This window comes from Triticum urartu, chromosome 4A (assembly GCF_056163025.1).
Source record: "Triticum urartu cultivar PI428250 chromosome 4A, HENAU_Tu73, whole genome shotgun sequence".
NCBI lineage: Eukaryota > Viridiplantae > Streptophyta > Magnoliopsida > Poales > Poaceae > Triticum > Triticum urartu.
The window spans coordinates 618775190-618775861 of record NC_141876.1 but is presented as its reverse complement, the minus strand read 5'-3'; positions in this window follow the sequence as shown (position 1 = coordinate 618775861).

The window sequence follows — 672 nt, the reverse complement described above, 5'->3', positions numbered from 1 at the left end:
TGTTGGTTACGCAGTTTGATTACACACAAGACTTTTCATTACTAATAATTTTCAGTTTTATTTCAGGATTTCAGCTCAGGAGGGAAGAAATCAAACTATTTCGTCGGTCACATCCCGCTGTTATATTTTGTCAGTTTGTTTGCGGAGGGCTCTCTAATATTCCAACAAACTGCTTCATGTCTGCGTCATTTCGAAAATGAAATAAGCATGATTATGAAAGGGGCAAATCACATCGATTTATCAGTATATTCGTTAAACATGGCAAGTGGCAGGTAGTTTACATAATCGGTTGCACCTTCATTACGTACACCAGCCAGTGCAGATCTGAACCCATTTGATCTAGAATGTCTCTGGGCTGAAGAAAAGAAAGATTCCCACTCCATTCATTACATTTTTGGAAAGTGAGGTTCGTTGCAACTTTAGTTCCACCATCAGTATTCTAATTTGAATGCACTGGCAAAGCAAAGCAAAAAATGATTCCTTGTCTCTCTCGTCAACCCAATGATCACATTCTGGAATGTCTCTGGACTGAAGAAACAAAAGATGCCAATGTGAAAAGTGAGGCTGCTGAGTCTTGCAACTTTAGTCCCATTCACCTATTTTCCGTGAAGGCACCAATGTGTACAGAGCTGCTTAATGGTGTCTTCATATTTTAGTTTGAGTGGAACCAAA